Genomic DNA, 24,932 nt, shown 5'->3' on the forward strand with positions numbered 1-24,932 from the left:
ACTCGACGGAGAGCAAACTCCTGGGATTTACACAGACTTTTCAATCTTCAGACTTTGAAGAGTCTTCTTGATCAATTCTCAAGGATCGTCGTACGTCTTTCGCCGTCTTTTTCACCATTCTTCTATTCATTCGTCCCTGACTGGACTCCATGGGGATTGTTTATCAAAAGCTTCCATATCACAACCTGCAAGTGAGTGAAAATACCTAACAACACCTGCAAAAGAGATCGTTAGATAAAAATGTGCCCCAGGCGTGTCAAGATTTCAACACTTGAGTCACTCAACCTTCCGAATAAGATTTCAAGCTTCAATCTTATGAACATGCATTGGAAGGGACCTGTATGTCTTAAAATGCAAGATTCTTTATCATAATAATTGGATGTTTTTGCAATCAAAGCGGTAATGAAAACAAAAACAAAATTATTTGACTGAACATGCATTTTATTGACTGAAAAAGTGTGGCTCAAATTTGAGCAATACAAAAGAAGCAATTCCTGAAAAGAGGTAATTGCGCACAAAAGGAAAAATCTATCCTAATGGCAATGTGAAACCGTGATCTCATCGGGTTCCAACTCGGTTACACCCCATATGTCCTCAGACTCTCCATGCTTCCTGCCTTCTGAACAAGACGCTTCCGATTGATCCCTATCGGGTATTATCCATGATGCTTTAATCAAAGCGCAAACGATCATGCCAGACGCAGTTGTTCGTTTTCAATCCCTCTTTTTCCTGGACCGCCCTTTCGGGTTTTCAGTCCACCGGGATACCCTTTTTTGCCCAAGCCGCCTTTTCAGGTTTTCGACTTGCCGGGTGTACAGTTTTTTATTTTTATCCCTAATTTTTGCCCGAACCTTTTCTTTCGGTTTTTTTGTTCGCCGGGATGCCCATTTTTGCCTGGACTATTTTATTCTTTTCGTCCAGCGGGTCTCTTTATACAAAGTATTTTTTAACTGCGTCTGCATTCACAGGGGATGGAAAATCCTCGCCATCCATGGTCGTCAGCAACAAGGCTCCACTAGAGAAAACCTTCTTGACCACGAATGGACCTTCATAATTGGGTGTCCATTTGCCCCTACGATCGTTTTGAGGAGGAAGGATCCTTTTCAGCTCCATATCACCCACATGATATACCCGAGGTCAGACTCTCCAGTCAAAAGCACGCTTCATCCGTTGCGGATACAACTGCCCATGACAAATGGCTGCCAGCCTCTTTTCCTCAATCAAGCTCAACACTTCATATCGGGTCCTTACCCATTCAGCCTCTTGCAACTTTACGTCCATCAGGACTCTCAAAGAGGGAATTTGAACCTCAATCGGTAATACGGCTTCCATTCCATATACCAACGAGAAAGGCGTTGCCCCAGTAGATGTACGCACCGAAGATCGATACCCAGTATACAAGCTTCGTACTCAGCCACCCTTGCTGGTGCATTCAAATGTTATCCGGGCAACAAAAGGAATGTGGGATCTCTTCGGCGCAACCAAAACGGCACCAACTCCGCTTCCATTCATGTTAATGGCCCCATCAGACATCAGAATCCGTTCGGATTTAGGGCCAGGCCCCTCCTCCGGGATCGGTTCCTCACAATCTTTCGATTTGAGCACCTCGAGATGTCCTCATCAGGGAACTCAAACTTCCTCGGTTGATAATCCTCCACGGGTTGTTAGGCGAGGTAATCAGACAATACACTCCCCTTGATTGCTTTCTGAGAAGTATGTTGAATATCGTATTCAATCAAAATCATTTGCCCTCTTGCAACCCGTCCGGTCATTGCTGGCTTCTCAAAGATGTACTTGATCAGATCCATCTCGGAAATCCACAAAGTGGTATGAACCAACATATACTGCCTCAGTCGGCGAGCAACCCAGACCAAAGTACAACAAGTTTTCTCGAACAGTGAATGTATTGTTTCACAGTCGGCAAACTTTTTGCTAAGGTAAATTGCATGCTCTTTTCGACAAGACTCGTCATGTTGCCCCAGTACGCACCTCATAGACCCCTCAAGGACCGTCAAGTACCAGATTAACAGTCTCTCTCCATAGGGAGGCAACAGAATCAGAGGTTCCTGCAACTTATTTTTTTATTTTCCAATGCCCCTTGGCACTCATTATTTCACCTGACCGTTTGATCTTTTCTTTTCAACATCTGGAAGATGGGTTCACACGTGACTGTTAGATGAGATGTGAACCATGAAATGTAGTTCAATCTACCTAAGAAACCACGAACCTCTTTTTCTGTTCTCGGTTCAGGCATTTCTTTTTTTTTTTTTTTTTTTTTTTTTTAAGCAGGATCAACCTCGATTCCTCTCTTACAATGAACCCCAACATCTTATCGGACCGCACTCTGATAGTGCACTTATCTGAATCCAACCTCAGTTTGAATTGTCTCAACCAGTTGACCAACTTGGCCAGATCCACCAGATGCCCCTCTTCTGTTTGGGACTTTGCTATCATGTCATCAACATAGCATTAAATTTCATGATGAATCATATCATGAAACAAAGTCACCATGGCTCTCTGATAAGTAGCATCGGCGTTCTGCTTCTCTAGAGGATAGTCTTCTTTCCATGGTAGCTTGTGCGCAATGACATCGGTATCCGACCCTGGCATATCCTGACACGACCAGGCGAAGGTATCCACATGCTCTTTCAACAGGGCTACCATTCTGCTCTCGACTTGCCTCTGAAGCGGCCCCAACTTTCATTTCCTTTCTGACCTCGGCGGTGCCTGTTAACAAGCTCAACTCGCCCTTCATGCAGTTGAATCACCTTCTCCTCCTATTTCAACAACCTGATTAATCTTCCAGCAGATCACAATCTTCTTCGCCTTCTTCTTTGGCATGATAGATCGAATTGTCGAGGTCATATGAGGTGTAACCGAATTGTTATCAATGAGATCCGGAGAATTGTCACTTTTGAGGTCAGAACAAGACGAATCAAAAGGAAAGAAAAATGAAAATAAACATTGCCATTTTTATTTGTTTTTAAACTGCAAAAATAAATGAAAAACAGGGAACACCGCTTTTTATGTGAAAAACATCCATTTATTAATGATGCACAATGTTGCAAAATGAAACATATGAGGTGGCCCTTACAATGAACCATTATGTTTCGGGCAAAACGTACGGCTTTCATGCAAACAGAATTGAAAAACAGAAATATTACTCTTCAAGTAGAGTGACAATGATGATCTTTTTAGGCCTTCCAGTTCTGGATCTCCATCCCTGGTACGCACGGTTTTATCCAACCATCAAACTCGCAGTCACTGTCAGTCTCTTCACCTACCGTATAGGCGTGATCCGAATCTTCAGCAATTGCACCCACCAACGCCTGACCATGTGCCGGCATGGGATTGGCATTAACATTCGGAGATGGTGCAAAATTGATGGCCTTGGAGTCTACCAGATCCTGGACAACATGCTTAAAAGCTCTACAGCCCTCAATGTTATGCCCTGGTGTACCAGAATGGAATTCACACTGGGCGTTCTCATCATAATTAGGAGGCCTCTGATCTGATCTTAACGGAACCATCGTCCTTGGCTGAACCAACCCAAGATCCATCAACTTCTTGAACAGAACAGCATATGTCACGGGTAGCTTATCAAAATGACGATCAATCCCTTTTCCCCTCACTTGGTACCCGGCTCTCTGTGCTCTCTATTGAGGTGGCTGATGTTGCTGTGTACTGACTGATTACCAGCAGGGGTGGTTACCGCAGCAGTGTGCTGGTAGTAACGATCCCTACCGTGTCCTCTCTGGGCATACACAACACTCGATTCACCCTCATTTTTACGCTGACCGTTCCCAAATGGCTTCTTTACTCCAGATGACGGAGCATTTCCCTGTATTTTCCCCATTCTCAGCCAACTTTCAATTCTCTCCCCTGCCACCACAATGTCTGCAAAGCCAGTGACGGGACAACCCACCATCCTTTCAGCAAAAACCCCTGCAGGGTACCCATGAACAGATCAGACATCTCCCGATCCACCAGCGGAGGTTGAACTCTGGCAGCCAACTCCCTCCACCTTTGTGCATATTCTTTAAACCCTTCACTCGGCTTCTGAGACATACCCTGCAGCTGGGTACGACTAGGAGCCATATCAGCGTTGAACTGGTACTGTTTAAAGAATGCGTCGCCGAGATCCTGCCAGCTCTTGATATCCGAAGACTTCAACTTGGTATACCATTCAAGAGATCCACCAGACAGACTGTCTTGGAAGAAGTACATCCAGAGCTTCTGATCTGTTGTATAGGCAGAAATCTTCCGGACAAAGGTCTGGAGATGAGTTTCCGGGCAAGAACTCCCATTATATTTATCAAACGCAGGCGCTTTGAACTTTTGTGGGATCACAATCCCCTCTACCAGCCCCATATTCGACATATTGACAACCCCCGGAGTAGCATGGCTTTCCAGAGCCCTGATCTTTTCTGCCAGCACTTGAATTTCCTTGTTTGGCGGTTGGGCACCGTACTGGCCGAATGGCTCATTGTGCATGGAGAACTGATCAGCTTCTCTGTCTTCCTCCCTATCATCCTCAGCCCCAAAGAACGGAGGGAACAGACTATCCTTCATATTATTTCCCATCTGACCAGGCCCACCACCTGTGGCAGCACCAAAACCACCAGCATTATTCACTACGCCCACAGTCGTCCTCTTTCCACCTTCCCTAGAACCACCAAGCCCCTGGTTGGAGACACCATCCAGGTTGACACCGCTGTTGGCAGCTGAAGCCCGCTCGAGCTTCTCAACTTTATCAGCCAGTGCCTTCTGACCAACTGCAAACCCTTGCATGATGTTGATCAGCTCATTCATCTTATCCTTCAGCTCGAGGACATCTGCACTTGGTAGATCCATCAGTCTTTGAGTGTTGCGTCTAGTGAAGTATCTGTGAGGACGTGTTGAGTGCAAGGGTATAACTCTGCGCGCTCGAGCAATGATTCCTGAAACAATCAAGCACGTTAAAACCCGACACCTGCAAAACAGCAAACAGGTTAACATGCATGAATGCAACGTCTATCCATACGAGGAAGCTTCTGTCTTTTGATCCTGGTTTCATCGAGACAGATAATATTTCGACAATAACATTCTGACATCAGGATGTCTCTCAACCAGAATCTCAATCGAGAATGTACCCTGAGTATGGGTAGACATGAGTTAGATGACGATGAATGCAAAATATGGATGATGCTGATGAATGAATGCAATGCATTGCCATCCTCCAAGTCATCTGAACATCTGTTGCACTGAAGCCTGATCTCTGAACTGATCACAACCACCTGAAGGAGAAAGTAACCACAAATCTAACTCAAGGGTCCCGAAATAAACGGAACTGAAAGGTACATCACCATCATCACCAGAGATTCACTGATCTGATAACCACAAAAACATCTGCACCAGCCCAGGGAATCCTGAAATAAACGGATCCCCACTGATAAATATCACGGACAGCACCCCGGCGTCTCTGAAATAAATGTCCATAAATCCGACTTATAAATAGGACTCTGATCAACGGAACCAATAGTCACCATCAAAGTTACCAACAGAACATGCATCTGTAAGAATCACCCTCCCCTCACAGGTAAATTCTAATCAGGTCATCCTAAGGCGGATAATAGTCTCGACAATCGGGCAAAGATACTCAATGGGTTTGTCCTTTCGGGTGTGCCATTGTAGCTCTCTTGAGATCGTCTAAACCAAAGATCCGGGAAAGATCGGTCACCGAAGTCAACAGTTCAAAAGAGGTAACCCAACCAAAGTGGAACCCCACAAAGGAAGAGCACTCTCAAATGAACCTCGTCCGGCTTGTGGTATGTCACGTTGCAACAACATGCCCAACCAGCATGTGAGGAACGTGAGACCACACTAATCCTAGGTGTATACTCGGGCCTGGGTTTTAGCCCCACTCAGAACACCCACCCCAAACAGAGGAACCACCTGTACAGAGGACAGCAACATGATAGTATGATGCATGCAGACATTTATGCAAATATATACACAACAGAATAATAAATGCAATAAATAGAGCAATACAAGCAACCTAAACTATCCTAGAGCGCTAGGAGAGACTCGCTTAGGGAAGATGGACCAGTAGAAAGGTCAACTTCTTTAATCCCCAGCAGAGTCGCCAGCTGTCGCATCCGCGAAAAACAACCGGCGGGCTAAAACAAAACAAACAGAGCCGCCACTGTGCGTTATTTATCCCAAAAGAGGGAAAGGAAACGCTCGAAGTAAACCTGGAAAAGACATGGTCTCGCGACCAAAGAGATGGGATCGGGAGTCGGTTATGCGAAGGGAAGGTATTAACACCCCTACGCATCCGTCGTACTCGACGGGATCCACGCTCAGAAAGATAGAAAAAAGGTTGCTAAAACAGAAGTTGCTCACAAACATCACACACACACACTGAAGACAACACAGGTGAAGGAAGAGGGGAAAGGGCTCGCTAGGATATCGCATCCTATGCCTACGTATCTCATCTGGAATGAGAATCAGAGCTACCGTAGTTCGGCTCACGCACGCCGAAACAAAACACACGCACAAACGCTGAGACGTCAAAACAAACACACAAGCAGGCAAACATGGAAACCGGATGCCAATCGCTGGACTTACATCAGACTCCGAACCAAACAAACCCACACTGGAAACCAAATGCCAATTGCTGGACTTATATCGGACTCCAAGCATACAACAATAGGATACGGAATGCCAATCGCTGGGCTTACATCCATCTCCTAACCCACACAAGAAGGAACCAAACAGACAACAAGTTACTAAGGAGTCTGGCACTCGAGCCTAGCAACTGTCAAGCAAACACACACAAAAAGAAAAAGGGTGCCCGGAGAGATCTCGTACGATCTCCTGCCTACGTACCTCATCTGGTATGAGGATCAGGGCAACGTAGTTCCCCTGAACAGGGGAGAAACTTTCTCCTAACCAGAGACTGGGAAATGACCAACTAGAAGGGAGACTGACTCGAGCCTAATAGTTATCATGTATTCCACAATGGTCCTAGGTTGAGTTTTCTATCTACTTGCACAGGCTGCAAGCTAATCCTAATCAGGCAAAGCAAAGCATGCAAGCATAATCAAAACAAAGCAAACATACACAATTAGCACACACTATATACAGACAAAGTGGGCTCACACAAGGGTTAGGCTGCAAAAGCAAGCCAACTGTATCAGGGTGATGTTAGCTCTTAACCCTAACATTGAGAGTTAGGGTGAAGCAGATGAAATAGGAAGTGAGGGGTGTGCCTCACAGCTCTTATCCCTGGCCAGGGAGAGCTTTAGACAAATGAAGTGTGGGTTCAGAAAGTGGGAACCCTTCTACACTTATGACTGACTCAACTGGATCTTGGGTTAATATCCACAATGCATCAACACCAGTTGTGTGAGCAAAGGGATGACTCAACTGAATAGCAGGAGATGGATTGCACATCTCTTGTATCTGCCAATTGCCTTAACAAAGGTCTTTTCCTGCTTGGGGACAAAGATAAACAATCACAAGCATTGCCTCTTAAGGAGGACTTCAGACAGGTGCCTGGCCAAGTAACAAGCCAGGTCTTCCAGACTACATGAAGTTAGTGATGCTATACCTCAATTGGTTAAGCAACCAAGCAACAACAAATGCAAGTTCACAATGAACTATAGCAACTAATGTACCTGAAATCAATCTAACATAATCAGTACACAGCTCAAACAGTCAAACAGATAAGCTAATGGTCAACAGTCAACTGTACATAAACAGACAAACAAGCAAAGCAATGCACAAAGGTGCAATCCACAAGGCCTAAGTACAAGTCTCAAAGCCTACAAAACAAACTCAAGGTTAGTCATTAACAAGCAATGGACCAACTCCAATTGAGTGCACATCATCAAGTATAAGCAATTGTGCTCTTTGACCTGAAACAAAGCTCAAACATTAAGCACTAACCACTAGGACATGGCCTGGGGTCAAAATGGGAGCAATAAACCAAAACAGAACATGAAAATTATCAAAAATCAAGTTCAATCAAATAAGAAACAAATCCAAGTGGTCTCATATCCATATCATCAACCAATTTCATTTCACAAGGCAAATAGTGCAAAGCATGCAAGTTCAAAGCTCATTGGACCAAACAGAATGAACCAATCTAAATCCAATCAAAAATAACTCAATAAATCTCAAGAAAACTCAAGGCTAAACAGCACTCATAACATGATCATCACACCAAATTTCAAATCATTTGGATAATTGGAAGTATGTCAAATAAATTCCCTAAGTCAAGGCAAGGCAAAACAAGCTCAAAGGAAGCACAAATTCATGCATCAACTTCACACAAGCCTAAAACAGAATCTACATATGATAAATGAATCAAACCAAAGCCATGGCAAACTTTAAAGTGTCTAGAACACATGTGCAAAATTTCAGGTCCATCCAATAAACATCAAGAATTTCCCAAATCATTTAAGATCATGACTCACAAAAAATCCACAAATGACCAATCAGAAGAGAAAATCTCAAACAAATCAAAGATGCATCCAAAAATTCCACAAAAATTCACAAGTGAACCTAACATCCAGAAGTATCATCATGCAAAAATTCTCATCAATTCAAGTTCATATGGCATGGTAATGAAAATCCACAAGTTGGACAAGAAATGGTGTGACACACATTGTCACACCTATATTCATCATAGCATATCTCACAAACCAGAAATGATAAAATCACAAACTCAAAGCCAAAATTTCACTTAGGATCTCTAGTTTATACATGCAAAATTTCAGCTCCATTGGATCAAGCATCATTATTTCATGAAGGAAAATGCAAGCAAGGTGCAAGAAATGACATATTCACACATTCCCTAAGCAAAATAAAAATCCACATGTGCACAAATTCTGGAAAAATCCTAAAAAAATAGTAGAGGTCTTGATGAACACAATGGAAAAAATCTCATCTCGTTTGGACACTCCATCAATGAGTTATGAATTTTTGAATGAGTGAAAAAGATAAAAAACAATGGAACAAGGCATGAACATGTAAGGCATAGTTGGAAAAAATGCATAAAGCAAATATGGGAAATGGCATGAACCGGAATTGAACCACGCATACATTCAAACATCCAGCGCACGCTCATTTAAAGGCCAGGACACGTGGTCCAATGCATGGCCTGGAAACAACTAAACGCATGCAGCAAGCGTTCAAGTGGATCAAACTAACATCTGGAAACGAAAATTTAGGGTTCTTCACGCGCTCATCATGAAATTCCAGGTCAAGAACAATTGTTCACGAAAATTCACAAACCATACATCATCGTGTTCATCTTCTAATGCACAACAACAATCTAACATCCATTTAACCTAACTCACACTAAAACTCTTGGATCGAGCCAAAGAAGGTTCATGGATCAAACTTAAATTCGACCTAACTCTCTCATTTCTGGACGAAAATCAATGATTCAAATTGCAGATTAATCACCTAAGAAGGATCTACAAGATACATCCATTAATTTCATGAACAGTTAAAGTCGAAAACTAACCTTCAAGATGCAACAGTAGTGGAATCGTGCGAATTAAGCCTTGGCAAGGTGAAACAGATGATCTCTAATTCTCCTATGATGATTTGGATGAAGGCTTGAGCATTGATTGTGCACGATCTAGCTGGAAAATCAAATTGCCATTGATGAGCTTCACTTCCAACAGTGCTCGAATCAGCTCGAAAACCTTGTGATCTTGCTTCCAATGACTTCAATTATGCATATGGATGAAGGATTGATCAAGATCTTGGCACGGTTTATGCAGAAAATTGAAGGAAAAGTGAGAGAGAAAAAATGAAGAGTTTTGGATCTAGATCTCAATTTCCAAATTCTGTTATGATTAATTAGAAAACAGTTGTGATTTTCCTTTTATATGTGATGTTAAACATGTTGCTAATCATGATTAGCCAAAATGCAAGTGTTTAAGCCAAAACCAAGTTTTAGTGCAAATTGGAAATCCACCCCTCACATGTGAAAATACTAATGGAACAGTGCACTTTCACTTGACACAAGTCTTAAAATCTGTTTTGAGGCAAATGGAATTGGTTTGAAATGAAAATAATGCATACTTTTCAAATTCACATTTTCCCACCAAAATTCAAAATGAAATCAAGTGAAAATTGCACTTTTTTTATGATGAGTTTTAATGAAATGCGATGCATGAATATGATAGTGCACATCAAGAGAAAATTTCTCCAAAAAGAACCACATGATTTGGCCATTTGGTGCAAAAGTTATGCCTTGTTGAAGTTCAAATTCCATGGACAATGATTTGATCATATCTTGCCAACCACAAATGAGAAATGGATGTTCTTGGACTTTTTGAAAAGGTGAGAGCAAGATATTCAACTTTCATGTTGGACAAAATTTCATTTGAAGCATTTTTGGACATGTAATTTTGAGGAGAAGACCTTTCCATTTTTGGCAATTTTGAATTACAAGTCCCTTTCTATTTTTGGAAAGTTTTCATCTGACTTTATTTTCTTCATTGTTGATGTTTGAAATATCAAATGAAACTTGTTTGGACATGAATGAAGTGTCTCTAACCCTCTCCCACCTCCAAATCCATCAGTTGACCTTCAGTTGACTTTTGTTGACTGATAGATGAACTGGCTATGCACAGATGAACTTGAGCCTCAATCTCCTGATGAAATGGCTCAAACATGAAACCCTAGCTTCCATAAACTCAATGAAAACATAGGATGATCCCCCATCTCAATGAAGACCCTCATCTCCTTGACAAGCCCTGACTGGCACAATGTAGATGATTAGGGTTGACCAGAGGTCAAAACCCTAATCCCAAGGAATCTGATCAAGCACAATAAATCTCTTGGTGATGATAAGGCCATGATGATGATGATGTACCATTTCAACCAATATGATAATCAATCTCCTTGAGGAGCCAAGAAACCCTAATTTGAAGCACAAACCCTCAGATGGCTAGTGATCAATCCATGAAACCCTCAGGCTTGAATCTTTTAACCTCTTCATCTTCTGATCAAGACCTAGGAGGATGACTTGTTCAATGTAGCCACATGATATGCAAATATACAATGACTAATGTCCTAAAAAATGAAATGCAATATGCTAAGCTAGTCCCAAGAGAGGAGGGCAAATTTTGAGGTGTTACAAGATGGATATTGGCAAAAAGAGACATGTCGCCTACAAGTTTCTTGTGGTTTGTTTGGATCTCATTCAACAGTTGATGCAGTCAATGGATCACGATTCTCTAGAAGGATTCCGGAAGGACTACGGGCTGATTCTAAGTTTCGTCACGGTTCTCTCCAAAGATCAACATGATGCTCTCTTCACACTGCTGCAATTCTATGATCCTCCATTGAGGTGTTTCACATTCCCGGATTATATTTTGGTCCCTACTTTGGAGGAGATTTCCAGTTTTCTCAGAGTTCCTATCAAGCCGCAGTTGCTATTCTACAGTTCTGAGTTTCTGCCCGATCTCAACATGGTTGCTTCAGCCACATATTTGGGGAAATCAATCTTGAAGGCTAATATGTGTCAGAAGGGAGGAGTCAGTGGTTTTCATTTGAGTTTCTTAGTGGGAGAAGCCAAGAAGAAGCTTGAAGATGGTGATCAGAGGGGTTTCAATGCTGTGTTGGCTCTTTGCGTATATGGGATTGTCCTGTTCCCTAATGTTGCAAAAATTTTGGACATAGATGCAATACGCTTCTTCGTGTTGGGAAATCCAGTGCCGACCTTATTGGGAGATTTCTTTCATTCAATGCATCACAAGAATGAGAATAGGAGAGGAGGATTGGTGAATTGTTGTGCGCTTTTGTTTTATAAGTGGTTCAGTTCCCACCTACCCAAGTCCAGAGCATTCGTCGATCTTAAGGACTCGTCGAGTTGGTCGAAGAGGCTGATGGGGTTAAGAGCTGAAGATATTTCTTGGTGGTCAGACCAGAACTTGCTTCGGGCGAATATTATTCACAGTTGTGGGAACTTCCCGAATGTACCGTTGGTAGGAAGAAGAAGAGGAATCAACTACAGTCCTTCTCTAGCAGTCAGACAGTTTGGATATGCTTTAAGAACTCCGCCTTTGGAAAGAGATGTGGAAGAATCTCTATTTTTCCATTCCTCATCTGATTTGACTGTGTCCCGCAAAGCAACTGAGGCTTGGCTCAAGGTGATCAAGAGAGGAAGGACTGTGCTTGGAAAAGGAGATTGCAAGACTTATCCTCAGTATAAAGTTTGGCTTCAAGGAAGAGTTGAAGAGTTTGGTCTGCCATTTCCTATTGAAGAACCTTTGTATCCACCTACTCCTGAGCAGTCAGCAACGGTGAGCCAAGAGGAGTATGACAAATTGAAGAATGCCATGGAGGGACTTCAAACTGAAAACTCGGAGTTGAGTGTGAAGTTGCAACACTGTATGCACCAATACCATGAAGCGGAGTATCAGAAGGGGGAAGTTACTAGATTGTAAGAGGAAGCAGAGAAGAAATTAGCTGTGGAGGTGGACTTCTTCAGAAAGACAGACAAAGCCTTGGGGTCATCCAGTTCTGAGTTGAGGCGAGTCAAGCAGCAGTTAACAGATGCCCATGGTAAGTTAGCAGGGTGGCAAGAGCAATGAGATGCATTTTCAGCTTCTCGGAAAGCAAAGGAGGATGAGATGGTGACTCAATTTACTGATCAGATGGAGAAATTGAAGACTTTGCTGAAGGAGAAGAACAATGAGCTTCTGTGTGCCCGTTCGACCAATGGCTACATGACGGATCAACTCGACAAGGCTCAAGAGCAGATTGAAGAACTCAATATGTTGGCAGGTTTGAAGAAATCCATACTTGAAGAGGCTTTCGGAGAGGATGATAGGGACTACTACAGAAAGCACATCAACAAACTGGATGGGGTTATTCACAAGAGGAATTTGATTATCCGGCATTTGACAGAATCTCCAGATCATCCTGACACAGTGGCACTACTGGCTGAAGTGAGGAGCAGTCCTTATGGGTTGTATACAGGAGGCTGATTCCTGATTTTTGTTCCCCTCTTTACTTATTATGTTGTAGTGATGATCTACAGACTTGTTGTGGAGATCCTCTTTTGATGTACTGTTGGCTAAGGCCCTTCTCTTTGGACTCATTTATATGATGGTTTTCTCTCTATTGCATCTTGATCTCAGAAGTTTATCCACAACTCGGTCTTCTTGCACTCTTATCTGATGTGAGACCGGAATCAAAGGGTTAGAATACCCTTTGGAATCGATAAACATGTCATTGCATTAACATATCCATTGGCATATCTTGCATAACAGGTACCGCTGCGGTGTTCTCATATTATTTGGTGTTACACTAGCAGGATAGTTGATTCAGGAATTCACCGGTACGGTACCCGCAAAAACCAGCAGAGAGCTATGGAGGGCCTACAAGCAGAACTCGCCGAGATGAGGATCCGCATGAACCAATTCATGGATATGGTTCAGGGAGTAGCTCAAGGACAGCAAGAGCTCAGACAAATGATGCAAAGGAATCCCTCAACTACTCAACTAGAGACGTTGACTGATCCTCCAGCTGGAGAGGTTAACGGACCCAGTGGACCGGGGCCTACCCCGATCCCACATGTCAACTCCGGTCAACAGCCCGTCCATGATGATCAGGACGATCAGTTCACCCAAATGCAGGAAGACTTTGGCATGGGTCATGGCATGGACCCCATGTTTAGAAGATTAGAGAAGAGGCTGAAGGCAGTGGAAGGACAGAATCCTCTAGGAGTAGACGTTGTTGACTTGGGATTGGTCCCAGGCGTGAGGGTGCCACCGAAATTCAAAGTCCCAGTCTTTGACAAATACAATGGCAGCTCTTGCCCAAAGACTCATGTGCAAGCCTACTTCCATAAAATGGTTGCATACTCTGACGATGAAAAGTTGCTTATGTACTTTTTCCAGGATAGCCTAGCTAGGGCATCCCTGGAATGGTATATGAGGCTGGACAGAGTCCACATCCGTTGCTGGAGGGATTTGGCTGAGGCTTTCGTGAAGCAGTATCAGTATAATGCAGACATGGCTCCGGACAGAACTCAACTTCAGAATCTGTCTCTTAAAAGCAATGAGTGCTTCAGGGAATACGCTCAACGCTGGAGAGAAACAGCTTCCCGTGTTCAGCCTCCTATGTTGGAAAAGGAAATGGCCAACATGTTCATGAATACGCTGCCTGGACCTTACTTGGAGCGTCTGGTGGGGTACAATGCCTCCAACTTTGCTGACGTAGTCTCTACCGGTGAGAGGGTGGAGAACTACTTGAAGACCTGCAAGATCCAGAGTGGGGTTGGATCATCGTCAGGGGTGAAGAAACCGTTCATACAGGGATAGAAGCGGAGATAAAAGGATGTTAATTCTTTGTCTTCATATCAGAACAGGGGTATCAGAAGGAACAGTTTTCAGAACTACCACCAACAACAATATCTTGCCGCTGTGACTATTCCGGCTGCAACACCAATGCAACAACAACAACCACAACGTCAACAAACTCAGTACCCACAACAGCAACAACCGGGTAACAGACCCGCCTATCAACAGAGGCAAAGGATGATGGACAGGCGTTTCGATACTCTTCCAATGTCGTACGCTCAGTTGCTTCCTAGCCTTCAACAGTTACAACTTGTGCAGTTACGCACTTTGGCTCCTCCTGTTGGCAGGCTTCCAGTGGGATATGACGCCAACGCTAGGTGTAATTTCCACTCTAGGGCACCTGGCCACAATATTGAGAACTTCAAAGCTTTTAAGCACGTAGTTCAGGACCTCATTGATTCAAAGGCCATCAACTTTGCGCCGACTCCTAATGTCGTCAAGAACCCTATGCCACAGCATGGTGGTGCAAATGTTAATATGCTAGAAGGAGAAGCCAAGTCCATCAAGGATGTGTTGAAATTGAAGACTCCGTTGTTGGAGATTAAAGACTACTTGCTGAAGGCCGATGTTTTCCCCGGTTGTGGGAAGGGTTGTTTGGATTGTGCTACAAAGAGTGGAGGTTGTTTGAAGCTGCAGCGGGGTATCCAGGCCTTGCTTGACAATGGTATCCTCCAGGCTGAAGACTTGTCTGTCCAAAAATCCATTGAAGGGGTTGATGAAGAAGTGTTTGAAGATGTTGCTGATGAATTCACAAATGTTGATCCAGTTGATTGTGTAATTCCTGATAATGTATTTAATTTTCCAATGTTGTTGATGATATCCCAAACAATGTGGTTGATTCTGATGTAATTGAACTTGATTCCGATGTTTCAGATGTTTATGTTTCAATGAATGAGATTTCTGAGTATGACTGTGATGTTGCCACTATCACAATTTTCTATCCAACTGCTCAGATCAGTGTGCCAGAAGAGCAACCAGTGCCACCAGTGCGACCATCCACTATGACTATCACAACCCCTGGTCCTTTACCTTTCACCAGCGAAAGGGCCATTCCTTGGCATTATGGGGGGAGTGTATACACGCATGAGCATGGAGCGGAGCAACCATGGAAAACAGAAGAGGTGCATAATCAGAAGTTTGAATCTGAGATGGAAATAAAAGATCTCGCAGTGGACAACGTTGGTGGAATAAGGCGATTCACCAGGAGTGGTAGACTTTTCTCACCACCCGTCACCCAAACTGATAATGCTGATGCCGCAGCGAAGACCAAAGGCAAACAAGTTGTGAATGAGGGTACCTCTGCACCACAGGCTGGTTCTGAGCTTACTTTTGTGAAGGATGTGGACGAGCTTCTGAGAATCATAAAGAAAAGCAACTACAAGGTAGTCAATCAGTTGATTCAGACACCGTCTAAGATATTTATTTTGTCACTCCTGTTGTGTTCGGAGGCACACAGGGAGGCACTTCTGAAAGTTCTTAATGTTGCTTATGTACCTCAAGAAATCTCGGTAAACCAACTAGAAGGGATCGTTGCCAATGTTCATGCAAGCAATGGGTTGGGTTTTACCGATTCTGACTTGACACCAGCCGGACGCAATCATAACAAGGCTTTGCACATCTCGATGGAATGCAGAGACACCGTGTTATCACATGTTCTGGTGGATACAGGTTCCTCTCTCAATGTGCTACCCAAGAGAGCCATGTCAAGGTTAGAAGTAGAAGGTTTGGTATTGAAGCCTTCTAATCTCGTGGTGAGAGCCTTCGATGGTTCTAAGAGGTCGGTGTTTGGAGAGGTAGAATTGTCAATTCTGATTGGATCATAAACCTTAAACACTGTCTTCTATGTGATGGATATCAGTCCCTCGTACAGTTGCCTGTTGGGTCGTCCCTGGATCCACAATGCTGGGGCAGTCTCCTCAACTCTACATCAGAAGATTAAATTCCTGATCAATGGAAGAATTATCACCGTCTGTGGTGAGGAGGACATTCTGGTCAGTAACCTGTCTACATTCAAGTATGTAGAGGTAGAAGGTGAATTTCATGAGACCCTGTGTCAGGCCTTTGAGGCAGTTCAAATCAAGGATGCAGCTCCGGTGGAAGAAGTTAAAGCGGGTGCCTCTATCTCGTCCTTCAAGCAGGCACAGGCCTTGGTAGATTCAGGTGTTGCCCCCGGTTGGGGACGTCTGTTGGAGTTACCGATGAAAGAAAACAAGTTCGGGATTGGGTACCAGCCAGCTCTGACTTCTATAACTTCAGCGCCTCATACTTGTTAGGGGCCGATTACTTTCTCCAGCGCTAGCATCATTCAGTATGGCTAGATCTCTACAATCAACGAAGAAGACGGAGATAGTGATTGCGACATCGACAACTGGGTGCGTCCGAGGGTCCCGGGTGAAGTCATCAAAAATTTATCTTCTGAGGAGATTGTTCAAGTCACTCTTCTTGAAGAGTAATTTTCTGTGTTTGTTCATGCATGTCCAAGTCTTACGTTCCGTCCAGGGCGTAATGACTCATTGTAGGGCTCATCTATGTGAATACCTGCATTGTTTATCATAAATGAAGGACGTCTTTTGCATTCAAATATTTTGTTCATTATCTTTCTATTTTTGCAGTTTTCAAAAACCAAAAATCAAAAAATATTTGGCAATGTTTTGATTAGTTTTCACTCACTGTTCACACTCATAAGCACATACCATCACTCATGCAGATGCACGTCACCGGATCTTATTGATAACGGTTCTGCTATGGCTCGCGTCGACTTCGAAAATCCAATCTTCCAAGCTGAAGAAGAGGGTGATGAAGACTGTGAACTCCCTAAAGAACTTGTCAGGTTGTTAAAACAGGAGGAAAGGGTCATTCAACTGCATTAAGAGACTACTAAAGTGATTAATCTCGGCACCGAGGACGTCAAGAAAGAAGTCAAGATAGGGGCTGCTTTGGAAGATGATGTGAAGAAGGGGCTGATTGAACTGCTGCAAGAGTATGTTGACGTCTTCGCTTGGTCTTATCAGGATATGCCAGGACTTGACACAGACATTGTGGTACACCGTTTACCTCTCAAAGAGGGTTGTCCTTCGGTCAAGCAGAAGCTCAGAAGAACAAGACCAGAGATGGCTGTCAAGATAAAAGAAGAAGTGCAAAAGCAGTTGGATGCAGGGTTTCTAGCAGTTACCAATTATCCGCCATGGGTTGCAAACATCGTTCCAGTACCTAAGAAGGATGGAAAGGTACGGATGTGTGTTGACTACCGGGATCTGAATAGAGCCAGTCCTAAAGATGATTTCCCATTACCTCACATCGACGTTTTGGTGGATAACACGGCTCAGTTCTCGGTGTTCTCCTTCATGGATGGCTTTTCTGGCTATAATCAAATCAATATGGCACCAGAAGACATGGAGAAGACAACTTTCATAACCCCATAGGGCACCTTCTGCTACAAGGTGATGCCGTTTGGCCTGAAGAATGTTAGGGCAACATATCAATGAGCTATGGTAACTCTTTTCCATGATATGATTCATCATGAAATCGAGGTTTATGTTGATGATATGATTGCCAAATCTCAGACAGAAGAAGAACATTTGGTGAATCTGCAGAAACTGTTCGAGCGGTTGAGGAAATTCGAGCTGAGGCTTAATCCGAACAAGTGCACTTTCGGGGTAAGATCTGGAAAGCTGCTGGGTTTCATTGTTAGCGAAAAAGGGATTGAGGTAGATCCTGACAAGGTGAAAGCAATACAAGATATGTCTGATCCAAGAACAGAAAAACAAGTCCGTGGTTTCTTGGGGAGGTTGAACTACATTGCAAGGTTCATCTTTCACCTAACAGCCACGTGTGAGCCAATTTTCAAGTTGCTAAGAAAAGATCAGGCTATCAGGTGGAACGATGATTGTCAAAGGGCTTTCGAGAAGATAAAGGAGTATTTGCAGAATCCTCATATCCTTATGCCTCCAGCCCCAGGGAGACCGCTGATTATGTACTTGACTGTACTTGACAATTCTATGGGTTATGTTCTCGGTAAACACGACGAGACAGGTAGGAAAGAGCATGCCATCTACTACCTGAGTAAGAAATTCACAGATTGCGAGTCGAGATACTCAATGCTTGAAAAGACATGTTGTGCACTTGCATGGGCTGCTAAGTGATTGAGACAATACATGCTGACTCACACAACCTTACTGATCTCCAAGATGGATCCAGTCAAGTACATATTCGAGAAGCCAGCTCTCACCAGAAGGGTTGCTCGTTGGCAAATGGTACTGACAGAGTATGACATCCAGTATACATCCCAGAAAGCCATCAAAGGGAGTATTCTGTCAGACTATCTTGCTCAACAATCGATTGAAGACTATGAGCCAGTGAAGTTTGATTTTCCAGATGAAGACATCATGTTCCTCAAGATGAAAGACTGTGAAGAGCCAGTTGTTGAGGAGGGACCTGATCCAGATGAAAAGTGGACTTTAACGTTTGACGGGGCCGTCAATGCCAAAGGAAGTGGAATTGGTGTTGTCATTACTACTCCGAAAGGTGCCCACATGCCTTTCACCACTCGTCTGACTTTCGAGTGCACCAATAATGAAGCTGAGTATGAAGCCTGCATCTTGGGTATTGAGCAAGCCATTAATTTGAGAATCAAGACTCTGGACATCTATGGAGATTCAGCTCTAGTGATCAATCAAGTGAATGATGATTGGAATACTCTCCAGCCTACTCTGGTCCCCTACAGAGATTACGCGAGAAGATTATTGACTTTCTTCATAATAGTAAAGCTATATCATATACCTCGTGATGAGAACCAGATGGCAGATGCTCTTGCTACTCTATCCTCCATGATCAAGGTGATTCGGTGGAACCATGCTCCCAGGATCGATGTTATGCGCCTTGACAGGGCCGCGTATGTGTTTGATGCTGAACTGGTAGTCTATGACAAACCCCGGTATCACGACATCAAATTCTTTCTAAAGAATCAAGAGTACCCTTCAGAGGCATCCAACAATGACAGAAAGACTTTGAGAAGATTGGCAGGCAGTTTCTTCTTGAACAAAGACGATGTGCTGTATAAGAGGAACTTTGACATGGTCTTGCTTAGATGCGTGGACAGACACGAGGCGGACATATTAATGCAGGAAGTTCATGAAGGCTCCTTCGGTACTCATGCCGACGGACATGCAATGGCTAAGAAATTGTTGAGAGCTGGTTATTACTGGATGACCATGGAATCAGATTGTTTTAAATATGCTCGGAAGTTTCATAAATGCCAGATTTATGCTGATAAGGTACATGTGCCGCCAAATCCTCTGAATGTGATGTCTTCGTCATGGCCGTTTGCTATTGGGGCATTGATATGATTGGAAAGATTGAGCCGACTGCCGCCAATGGGCATCGCTTCATCCTTGTTGCCATCGACTATTTCACCAAGTGGGTCGAAGCAACGTCATTTGCAAATGTCACCAAACATGTGGTTGCCCGATTCATCAAGAAAGAAATCATTTGTCGTTATGGGGTTCCCGAAAGAATCATTACTGATAATGGTTCCAATCTCAATAACAAAGTGATGAAGGAGTTGTGCCAGAACTTCAACATTCAGCATCACAACTCTTCCTCTTATCGTCCTCAGATGAACGGTGTTGTTGAGGCAGCAAATAAGAACATAAAGAAGATTGTGCAGAAGATGGTCGTTACATACAGAGATTGGCATGAGATGCTACCCTTCGCCTTGCATGGGTACCGTACTTCAGTGCGTACATCGACCGGGGCAACCCCTTACTCCCTTGTGTATGGTATGGAAGCAGTCCTACCTGTTGAAGTGGAGATTCCTTCTCTAAGAGTCCTGTTGGATGTCAAGCTAGACGAAGCTGAATGGATTTGAACAAGGATCAACGAGTTGAGTCTTATCGAAGAGAAGCGAATGGCAGCCATTTGTCATGGGCAGTTGTATCAGAGTCAGATGAAGAGAGCCTTTGATCGGAAAATGCGTCCTCGGTGTTTCCAAGTCGGAGATTTGGTGTTGAAAAGGATCCTTCCTCCTTAGACAGATCACAGGGGCAAGTGGACTCCTAACTATGAGGGACCGTATATTGTCACCAAGATCTTTGATGGTGGGGCCTTAATGCTTGCAACTATGGATGGTGAAGATTTCACTTCCCCTCTGAACTCAGACGCAGTTAAAAAATACTTCACATAAAATAGACCCGCTGGACAATAAAAAGAATAGTCCAGGCAAAAAATGGGCATCCCGACGAACCAAGAAAATGAAAAGGTTCGAGCAAAAATTAGGGATTTAAAAATGAAAAGACTGTACACCCGGTAAGTTGAAAACCTGAAAAGGCAACTTAGGCAAAAATGGGTATCCCGGTGGATTGAAAACCCGAAAGGGCGATCCAGGCAAAAGTTAGGGATTAAGCGAATGATTGTGTTCTGAGTAGTTCTGAATCTCATCTCGTGTCGGTAACTGGAAACTTTCGAAGGATAGGAAACAGTCTAATCACCCTTTTTCAGAAGGCTGATCATCTGGATGATCTGGAAGACGAGCGAGTCATAGCAGAATTGGAACCCGATAGAAATCCATTTCACATTGCCATTAGATTAATTTCTGTTTTTTTATCTTTTGTGCAATTACCTCTTTCTAGGGATTGCTTCCTGATGTAAATGCTTATTCAGAGGCCACTCAATCAATAAAATCATGTTATTCAATATATCTCAGTGCTCATTTTTCATTTTACTATTTTGTTTGCAAAAATGACATCCGAATTTTTGATAAACATTGCATCATGAAACATAAGAGCTTTACAGGTACATGCTTAGTAAACATTTAAAATTGCTGTAAATTTTAAGTGCTTTGGATCGTCCATTCAGAACAGGTACACTCGGGGCATTTCCTTAATGTTCCCCAGCAGACGATCACGATTGTTTTGTTTCAACAGTTGGAGTTTAGTATCCTATCCCTGCACAACTGGTTCAAGCAGTGGATTCTTCAACCCCCAGCAGGTTCTCACTACTGTGTTCCCCCAAGCGGTTGTTTCAGATTATACACTCCCTAGTAAAGTTGACAGTGCCAGATTGTATATCCCCAGTGGAGTTGATAGTGTCAGACTGTATCTTCCCAGCAGAAGCAGTTGCTCCTCAGAGTTCGATGCCAGATCGATGATCTCGACGCCAGATCGATGATCTCGACGCCAGATCGATAATCTTGACGCTAGACCCATGGTCTCTTTCCTTGAAGCAGAATCTCGGTACCATATCGGCGTTTGCTTCCCTTGCTGAGTCGTCTTTCTCGCAGACTTTGGTTGCCAAAACCACTGTCGCTTTCCTCAGCAGCAAACTTTCAGTGACATTCTCTCCTCAATCAGAGTCTCGGTATTTTCTTATTGCTAGAACATCGCATGACCGGTCATTTCCCCACAAAGTTCATGGTGCTGTATATCTCCAACAGCAGTGCCTGGGTCAAGAAGATTGTGATCATTTCCCCGACAGGATTCCTTGCCTCGGCTTGGCATTCTCCCTAGCATTTCACATCCCCGCATGTAGAATCATATTGCATTACATCCTCCCAAATCGCGTAGCATTTCCATTTTCATGGAGCATTACGCCATTGAAAAATTCAAACATACGCATGTGAAGCATAAAGCATTCTCGGTATCCCAAGTGATAAACCAGAAGCTTGTTTCCAGTACTCAGACTGAAGGTTATTCATGACTTATTATCCCCAGCATAGGTCATTGGCCTACATGCCGCCTCAATTATCATTTTCCCTATTTCTGCCGATTCTGACAGACATGAAAAGTTTTCCGGTATTCAGACCGAAGTGGCAGTCAGGCCAATCTTCCGATATTCAGATCGAAGAAGTTTTTGACGTTCAGGTCGACGCAACTTGTGGCATTCAGGCCAATTTTCCGGTATTCAGATCGAAGTGGCATTCAGGCCAGTTTTCCCGATGTTCAGATCGAAGAAGTCCCCGATGTTTAAGTCGACGCAACTTGTGGCATTCAGGTCAATTTTCCGGTATTCAGACCGAAGTGGCATGCATGCCAAGTTTCCGGTATTCAGACCGAAGTGGCATTCAGACCAGTTTTTTCCGGTATTCAGACCGTAGTGACATGTATGCCAGGTTCCCGGTGTTCAGACCGGTGTTTGATAATCTAGTATCTTTCGATGCTCAGATCGAAGTCATTTCTAGTATTCAGACTGATGAGCGGTATTCAGGCCATGGTTATTTCTGTGTTACCATTTATTTTGGTATCCAGTCTACCATTCTTTTTCGGTGTTTAGACCGATTCTCACCGTACTAGACGGATTCTTGTTCAAAACCACCTCTTTGCCGATTCTGACAGGCATTGTTACTTCACTTCACTTCAGTGTAAATTTCCGGGTTTCTATTGTATTCAATCCCTTGATACCTCGAAAGTGCAAAAGTCGTTGTTATATTCCTTTCGGGTCTCTAGTTGATTGAATAGGGGCAGCTGTAATACCCCAAAATTTACCCTTCATTTTTCATGGAAAACATGGGATTTTGTTTCACATTGCATTAGCATCATACTAGGTCATACTCATTGCATACTGCATTAGTGACTTGGGAAATCAGAGTTTGATTGACCACTCCTTAACCAGAAGGAGCCCACACAGAGCAAGACTGAGAATTGAACTTCATTCTCCAATTATACAAGTCTCAAGGGGTTCCATATGTCCTATTATGGTCCTCAGTTCATCAGTGGAAGATTCAGAGCTCTCAGAGTGTGCATCTGCGCTTAATCAGGAAATTAGGGTTTCATGGCTACTTGCAACATGCAAGGTTTGGTTGGAAGTGAAGTGGCTCATTCATGTCATGATTGGAGAGGCATCTTGGCCTAAGAAGATCCACAATTATCACAGAAAGATCCATTGGCAATCAGTGCAATCAGTTCCTAGTCATTTTTGCCATAAAACTAGGGTTTTTGTATAAAATTGGTTTATTTCTGATTCCTTGGGTGAAACTCATTTCCATGGCCCTCCATATGTCCACAAGGGTCTACATACAAAAAATCAGCTCTTTATTTGAGCCAGAGGTGCTTCAATTGATCATTGGAATCGGGAATCAGACAGTTTGGGAAAAGTCAACTATGGGGCCAGAAAAATCAACTCCTGACATTTTGAAAGTGGAATCTCAAAATTCATGCTTAAGGAAGCCTACATGTGAAATTTTATCAAGTTTGGATCATGGGTTCATCATTTAATCAGGAGTTGGGAAAGTTACCAAATTTGGAAATAGTTGACTTTCCATTTAAGGCAAGTTTTTATGGTTTTTGCACCCACTTTAAGCCTATATTCTATCAACATACAAGCTGTTCCTCTTGTTTCAAGATTTCTAGAGATATAAAGTTTGTTTCATTTGGATTAAAATTGAGAAAGTTAGGCTTGGTCAAAGTAAGACATTATTTTAGAACACTTAGAAAAATTTCTAAGTCCAAAATCTGCAAGATTTGTCAAGACTTATGGGCCTGATTTCTTGAACTTCAAGGCATCTTTTGAAAACACTTTCTTCATGAAAGTTGTACCTTGATATGTCCTCTTTCACACCTTTTTGGAACCACCCCATTTGGATCATTGATTTGGAAGATACACTCATCTAAAGTTAGTATCATAGGCTGAATTTTTTGACAGCATTTAGGCCGAACTGGCCCAACCATTTTGCAGCTATGGAACCTGAACTTTATGGCCATTTTCACCTCTTTCCACTCATCATTTCAAGTTATGTTCAACATGAAAAATGTTAAGTTCCATGCCCTCTTTCTACTATTTGCATTGCCTTGCCATTTGGACATGTATTCATCAAGATATAAAGTCTTAAAGTCACCCTGTTGGACTTATTTCCATGTCTTGCTGCATAAACCAACCAGCCCTTGCATTTCCTCATTTGGCCATTTGCTCTATGTACTTTTATTGTCAACTCACTTAAGCTTTTCCACAATTAGATCTTCTAATACACCTCACCTTTTGCACCACTTTTTGCATCATTTTGTCATGAACCAAACCAAGCCTTTCAAGCCCATTAAGAGCACGCTAACCCTACATACTTAAGCTTCTAAAACCCTAATCTGAAAAGTGTTGGCTACTATTTTCAAAGGAGGCAAGGCAAGCAAGAGATCCATTCCTCATTTTCCATTTCACAAGTTCTCAAAGCACAAAGTAGCATCTCTTCTCTTTCAATTTCCTCCACACCAAGGGGCAATGGACCTTGCATCCACTAGGTAAACGTTTCACTCATTCTCTTCCATGGCCATCATGCTTGCTCATCAATATTTCATGCTCATACCATGCATTTAACTATGCTTATGCTTGCTACTTTTTTCTTTTTCATGCCATGGTCATGCTTGTATCATGCTTATTTTCCATGTTAACAATATACCATGTTTGTCCATGAACCTTTCAATATGAGGCTTTGCTCTAAGTTGGAATTTTGTAACATTGAATTTTTGTCGTATCCTTGCATGACCCTACCTTGTTGTTCACTTTTCTACATGCTAGGGCCATTATTTTTCATAAAACAAAGCATGAGGGAGATATGTTAGTTGGAAGTTTGGAAAA

The sequence above is a fragment of the Lathyrus oleraceus genome, chromosome 7 (genome assembly GCF_024323335.1).
Source record: "Lathyrus oleraceus cultivar Zhongwan6 chromosome 7, CAAS_Psat_ZW6_1.0, whole genome shotgun sequence".
NCBI classification, from domain to species: Eukaryota; Viridiplantae; Streptophyta; class Magnoliopsida; order Fabales; family Fabaceae; genus Lathyrus; species Lathyrus oleraceus.